The 6,643-nt window shown below is 38.7% G+C and overlaps 1 long non-coding RNA gene across 1 annotated transcript; it reads left to right on the top strand.

Moving 5' to 3' along the window:
• The first annotated feature begins 1,426 nt into the window (after positions 1 to 1,426).
• LOC141380902 (uncharacterized) lies at positions 1,427 to 6,085 on the top strand. Its single transcript, XR_012400269.1, has 3 exons — positions 1,427 to 4,076; positions 4,223 to 4,256; positions 4,397 to 6,085. It is a non-coding gene; the product is annotated as an uncharacterized lncRNA (long non-coding RNA).
• Positions 6,086 to 6,643: the final 558 nt, after the last annotated feature.

Here is a 6,643-nt window from a genome sequence, read left to right as displayed (position 1 = left end):
GTTGTTGGTGTCCTGAGGGGAAATCTTCTTGCAGACTACAGTTCATCAAACTGGGCTCAGCTCAGTCAGAAGCACCACTGAAAGCCTACATCATTCAGGTATAGTTTTATCATCCAGGTTTAGTTTTAGTAGGGTTTACAGAGAAGAAAAACTGAAGAAAAAGGCTCAGGATAGACTCTTACACATTCTTGCCCTCTTTCCTGAACTTTCCTTCCCCTCTGGGATTGATAAATACTCAAGTGCGACTGGTAATATGATTTTGTTCAATATTTTTGATAACTTTTGATTAAATCTCAACAGATGTGTAACTGGTTAACTTTAACAAAAGAACCATTCATTGTATAATTTGGACTTCCATCTATACTCTAATGAGGTGTTCACACCAGACAGTACTGAAGCATCAAGCGTGAGTGATTAAGTAAATGCAAAAACCCAAATAGACATTCTGTGGTACGATACGCGCGAATAAGGCAGCGCAAATGACACGATTCATGCTAGTTGAGCGTTTTGACGCCACCTCGTTCGAGTTAAAAAATCAGAACTTCAGAGGACATTCGCGCAGCATTAACCAATCAGAAGCTTTTTCTTATGGGGGCATGATTAGGATGAAGTGCCGGTTGTTGGTGTCCTGAGGGGAAATCCTCTTGCAGACAACAGTTTATAAAACTGGGCTTGGCTCAGCCTGTCACGTCATTCCCCTCGCTGTCCAGCAGAGGTCATCATCACCGGACTTCTAACACATTACGTCATCCTCATTGACTAATTGTCACACACACCTGCAGCACATCCCATAATCACCTGGCACACACATATAAGCAGCACTCACACACGCTTCAGTGCGAAGTCTTGTTCTGCTCCGGCTAACACTACTGAGCGTTTCTCATCCTTGCCTGCTTTCCCATTACCTTGGACTGTATCTCAACCTTGTCTTGCCTGCCGCCTGCCCTGAACCCTAGCTTGAATTATGACTTTGATCCTCGCCGCCTGCCTCTGACCCATGCCTGAATACTCACCTTGTGTTTGCCTGCCGCCAGCCCTTCAACTTGATACAACTGTGTTTGATGTGAGTTCGCACGCGCATAACATCTGTGTGCTTATTGTTATTAAACTCTGTTTAATAAATATACTGCAAATGGATCCCTCTGTGTCAGACCCTTCGTTACACAGCCAGAACACCAATGATAGCCTCCATCATCAACGTTGTTGAACTCACAGAGCTGGGTGTATCTCTGAAAGAATCTAGTGCACTAAGACATGACGCCAAACAAATATGCTATGTTTTTCAGCCTTCCTAAAGCACATTAACGCAGCTATTCTCTTAATAAAATCTATGTTAGCCATTTAGCAATGAAACTGCAGTCATCAGGCAGACAGAAGCCCTGCCCATGATGCGACTCTGCATATATTGTGAAGTGAATTTAACACTAATGAAAACAAATTTGATGTGCGAATATAGCAAGTTAACTCAAAATGTTTACGCATCTATTTACGTACGACTAGCACAATTTATTCTCACGTTTCACGTCTGGTGTGAACAAAGCATTAGATTTATCTTTGATGAACTGATGTTGTGCATTTACTTCTAAATTGGCTTTTAATGTTTGGTTTGTAATTGGCATGATACACTTTATTTGGAAAATAGAGTGTTAAGTTTTGATGCATTATGAATTTATAATTATGTGGAGGCTGGTGCTACCTTGATCAATGTACATCCAAATGGATCGCATATGACTGGAGCGGTCGCACTTCAGCTCAAAGACTTTTCGACATCTGGTTATTGCTGATTTAGCAAGTAGTATGGAAATGACTAAATTAACTACACTTTTAGTATGGGTGAGCAAGAGGCAAACAGACTAATTTGGAATTAGTTAACCCTGCATCTTCTGATCAACATTGAGATCCTGTCCAAGAGAAACATGTAAACCCCTAAGTTGTGAAAACTCTTAATAATAATAATAATTCCTTATATTTATATAGTGCTTTTTTGGATACTAATTGGGTCCCAAGTGAATATAGAGAGTACAGGTTCAGATATAAATCAAAACATCTAAATTGATTCATGAATGCCAAATGTGATCCGTTTCTTTTGATAAATACAGTCGGTCACTTAAAATTGTAGTTAGATTGAATTCGGAGTTGAAAACATGTATAATTAAATTCTAATAAATAGCGCAATTCTTTTCAGATAGCTAGAAAATGCTTACACACCTTTAACCATTCATCCAATTTCGTTGTCGGGCCGAGAGAAGGAATCTCACAACATATAAATACAAAATGCTTTACAAAAAAAGGAATATGTCCATTATTTTCCCTCTTCTGAAGCTTCCATCCACTGCATATTTAATTAAACAGGTAGAGCAAACAAAACAAAAGAAAACAAAGTGAGAGTGCAAAACCCCTGTGGTTCCGCTCCGGATCCATTAAAGTTCATCAGCAACTTTGACAAAACGGGAACTGGAGACACGCAGCTTCCCCAGGAGTCTGCATAATGAATGAACGCGCGTTTTTGTCTGTTGTATCAGAGTCATGCTTATTCATGCTGCAATGAGACCCAAGTGAATGGATTCCTCAGGTGATTCATGTATAATTCAGAAGAGTCGAGGTGAATCACCTGTGTGTGTGTGTTTGTGCTTGGGTCTTCGGTGACGCTCATACTGTTACCTTGCTTTGTGTTCATTGTGCAGCTTCTGTGGATTTTGCAAGTGTGTTCATTTACATGAGAGAGTGTTGAAGAGACAGAGTTCAGGGAAATATGAAAATGCTGAGGTTTTTAAATGATTTGAGCTGTCTTTGTTTTTAAGGGGACCAATTTTGCTTCTTTTTTACAATATGTAAAATAAATTTCTGACGTCCCTAGAGTCTGTTTGTGAAGTTTCAGCTCAAAATACCCCACAGATTGTTGTTTTATAACTCTTTGAAACTGACCCTTTTAGGCTTTTGGCCCATTTCCAATGAGTGGTACGGTACAGTACGATTCGGTTTGGTTCGCTTTTAAGCCCGTTTCGCATCTAACATTATATTTGATATAACGAATTTCTTGAGCTTATGATAACAACGTGTGCATGATTATTGAAGTGTCTCCATCATCTGGACAAGCGCAAGAGTGAAGCGCGGGAAAAAAGGTGAAGCCCGGAGCAAAATTGTTTTAGCAACGTGAGTCATGAACAAACTGCCATGTTTACCTTTGCCTTTTGGACTATTATGAACTGGGAATGACAAAAAAAATTACTCTCTAACAGAGCTTACATTTGCTGGTGAAGATTACAGACTCAGATGAGAGGTTTGCGCTGACTGTGGGCTATACTGCGTGTTTTTGAACTCAAATAAGTACTAAATGTATGATGTGTGTAGTTTTTCTGTAATTAGTCATATATCGAAGACCGTAAGGGGCTGTATGTGTTCATATATAATGCATGTATATATTTATTTTATATAATTACAGACGTTGCAGTAACCTATTTTGCTCTGTCATTGATCTGCAGTTATAATCAAATCTTGTTCATAGAAGTTAGTAATAAACATTTATAAACAAGTAATTATGTGTAAAGCATCTGTTTTGTGAGAAGTGCTTCTCATATGATATGTAAACGACCCATACAGCTTTACTGTAGACATTTATTCGAGTGAGCATGACGTCGACTTTGTCGTACACTACGCCCACCAAAAGGGTACCCTTTGTTTTGGAAATGCAAGCCTGATAAAGATGACCCGTACCGACCCAAACCGTACCGTACTGTACCAGTCTGTGGAAACGAGCCATTAGATGCTAATTGTGCCATTTTGGTGATTGTCGCTTTAGATTCAAATGAGATTGTGCTTTCGATGTAGTGAAGAAAAAAAAAGCAGGATCCGGTTTTGGGTCTCCTAGAAACATTTCCGTGGTGTTACGTGCATATTTGCAAGTGTTGTGACCAATTTGCTGTGTGTTTCTTCAGTTGTTTGTGTTGTGACCAATTTGCAACACGTGTGCTGTCAAAGTGATAAGGATCGTCTCTCTATTTGCTGGTGTTTTTTTAAATTGCATGTGCTTTTTTAAATTGCAGCGTGCTAAGCTCCCTTGGCCACCATACAAAAAGGTATGTACAAAAACATCACAAAACAAAGTATCAAATTAACAAACACAGTATACTTATATCCACTCATAAATAATTACTCACAGCTCTGCGATAGCATGCTAGCCAGCTAAACTGGCGCTGATCATGAGTCTCCTTTTATTCGCCAGATTCCGCCCATGGATCGGAGCATACTATCATAAGGTAAGTAATTTTACAAACTCATCTTTAAATCGCCTTAAAGGCATTTCAGCATCAAACATCAACATCTGATTAAACAGATAATAAATACATATAACATAAACACAAATAACCATTAACACATATTTCTTTCTTTTAAACAGGATGGACGACAATGATGGCTGTACCCACAGTGATCAATAATGGTACAGTTGGACATTTTCAGCGCTTGGTGCCAGCATGGCATAGCTTCTGTAGTCATAAAGACTGATTTATACTTTTGCATCAAGCGCACTCGTATGCTCTGGCACAGCCTTTGTGCGTTTGCATAGCCCTCCATGTCACCGACACTGATGCACACCTCTCAAAAAATGTGGCTACACATCGCAATGACACAAGCTTTGAGATTGGTCTGGTTTGATAGCGTAGATGAGTTTGGGCAGGACCGAGAGCCTTGCGTACCCATTGGAGCCCAAGTGTCCAGTCCCGTGAAGCAACTCTAGATGGAAGCTGTTGTTTTGTTTTTATCTTATAATTAAAGTTGTGGCATGTCCACCGGTTCCGCCTCAAAAATGAGCGAGTTTGAGCCACTTGAACATTAAGGTAAAACTTTAATAAAAACTGAAGAGTTTATACTATGTTTCTCTCTTCATTTCTTCTCTCTATAAGCAGTTCTGAGATTATCCCCACATTTCCTCTCAGCTTCTTTTGCAGAATTCTGAAATAACTGGCGTCAGTGCTAGAGAGATAATCTGACTCTCTTCATGCTCAATACCATTCACAAGATGCATAATTTATACTTTCCTCCATTTCTTCTGGAACTCATGTAGTTTTTGGCATGGGTAAGTAATATATCATTTTTTTTTTAGCTAGTACATTTTCTCATCAAACACTTAAACTATAAGACATTAAATATCTAATAATTAATTAGTTGATTGATTTGAGAATATTGTATCACAAATTGTTCTTTAAATATGCTAATTATGAATTATTTAACAAAATATGCACTAATTTGCATAGATTTCTAGCGAAAGATGACTTCACTTACATCTATGTTTGCATTGGCCAAAATTGATTAGCTGTCACACCGGTGTGATGGTCAGCAGAGGATTCGGGTTGGTCTTTTTCAATAGGTTATTTTCACAATTTATGATAGTATAGAGGTCAAAATAGGACAAATGAGCTCATGTATTGTACAAATTCTGGACCTTTGTCATTGAGGGGTGGTCTTTCGAACAACCCGAACCCCCCTGTTTACAGGCCTGATATATTATGTATTGTAATTGAAATCTACAGACACTGTTTGATCTCATGTCACGTAAAATACTTTACAAAAAAGCCAAAAAGTCATATCAAAAGGTTGCAGTATTCTGTAGTATTTCACCTTTAGATGACAATTAAATTAGGTTTGTTGTTTATTAAAACGGCTCAAACGCTTTGTTTTCTATCGTAGGTAGATTTTCTATTCGTGAACCACTGACTTCTGAATATTTGTTTTAAATTAAAGTCCTAGTTTGTTGTATCTGGTCAATAAGTGTTATGTTGGAGCTTTGCTTATTCGCTCGTCTTCGGCCTGCCACTCTTGAATTCCCCAAGAAAAGAGGAACGGTTGGAGTGTTTGCTAAATTTAATAAATGTCAGTCTCCTTGACAAGCGAAATTACACATCAGCGAGGCATGCCAATTACACAGACGTTCATACCCTGTTAAACCTCGGTCACACTGGAATGTTGATAAGCTCCCTGGATGAAGTACACATACAGACGCACACACGCTCCACACACTTATGCCCATAAACATTAGAGTATGTATTTATCTATTTTTCCAAAAGATTAAAACAACATCATGGCATACAAACAACTGGCTTTTTGTATTTGCTAAAGAAAAATAGGTGCTTGTTCGAAAGCTGCCATTTATATTGTTAACATGCGGTTGCTAGGGTGTTCTGGATAACTGTTAGATTACTGATACAAGTTCAATTTGGTTGCTAAGGACTTCTTTAGAGGTTTACATTGGTCAAAGAAACCCCACCCACAAATTCTATGCAGTTGCCAAGGTGCTCTTAGTGGCTTATAATATGTTGTGATACAGTTGCTCGGGTGTTCAGAATGTTGTGGAAATCGTTTGTTAATGGTGGTAGAATAGGTTGGCCTTTTTTCTTTGTTGCTAGGCTATGTAGTGCCTGAGATAGTGTGTGGTCATGGAGTTGCTCAGGGTTTTCAGTGTTTCTATGCAGATGTTCTGCGTGGTTTATCCTGTTGCTATGTAGTTGCTAAGCTGTTTCAGTAGTTTAAGTGTGTTGCTTTGCAGTTGCTAATGTGTTTGCAGTGGTTTAGTTCTTTGCTATGAAGTCTCTAAACTGTTCTGAGTGCTTTTGTTGTGTTGTTGCGAAGTTGATGTTCAGACTGTGTT

Source organism: Danio rerio, chromosome 25 (genome assembly GCF_049306965.1).
Source record: "Danio rerio strain Tuebingen ecotype United States chromosome 25, GRCz12tu, whole genome shotgun sequence".
NCBI classification, from domain to species: Eukaryota; Metazoa; Chordata; class Actinopteri; order Cypriniformes; family Danionidae; genus Danio; species Danio rerio.
Note: the sequence above shows the minus strand (reverse complement) of the source record. Positions and strands in the feature narration are given on the sequence as shown.